Genomic DNA, 254 nt, shown 5'->3' with positions numbered 1-254 from the left:
AAAAGTGAGAAGGGTTGGATGGGGAGAACTTGGGGCAACGGGATGATTGGGATACAGGAAGGTAGGATAGGGGAGCAGGGAAGCGCAAGTATTACTTTTTAAGGCCTTGCTTTTTCCTATTTTACTTGTTATCTACTAAGTATTTCATTAAAATATATTGAACTCTATTTTCTACTCATACCAGTGCTTCTTAGATTCCATAAGATTGCATCCTTTTAAATCATGGCAAGTGGGAAAGGTGAAGGTGATTTATG

The sequence above is a fragment of the Microtus ochrogaster genome, linkage group LG3, assembly GCF_000317375.1.
Source record: "Microtus ochrogaster isolate Prairie Vole_2 linkage group LG3, MicOch1.0, whole genome shotgun sequence".
Classification (NCBI taxonomy): Eukaryota; Metazoa; Chordata; class Mammalia; order Rodentia; family Cricetidae; genus Microtus; species Microtus ochrogaster.
The sequence above is the reverse complement of the archived record's forward strand: the minus strand, read 5'-3'. Positions refer to the sequence as shown.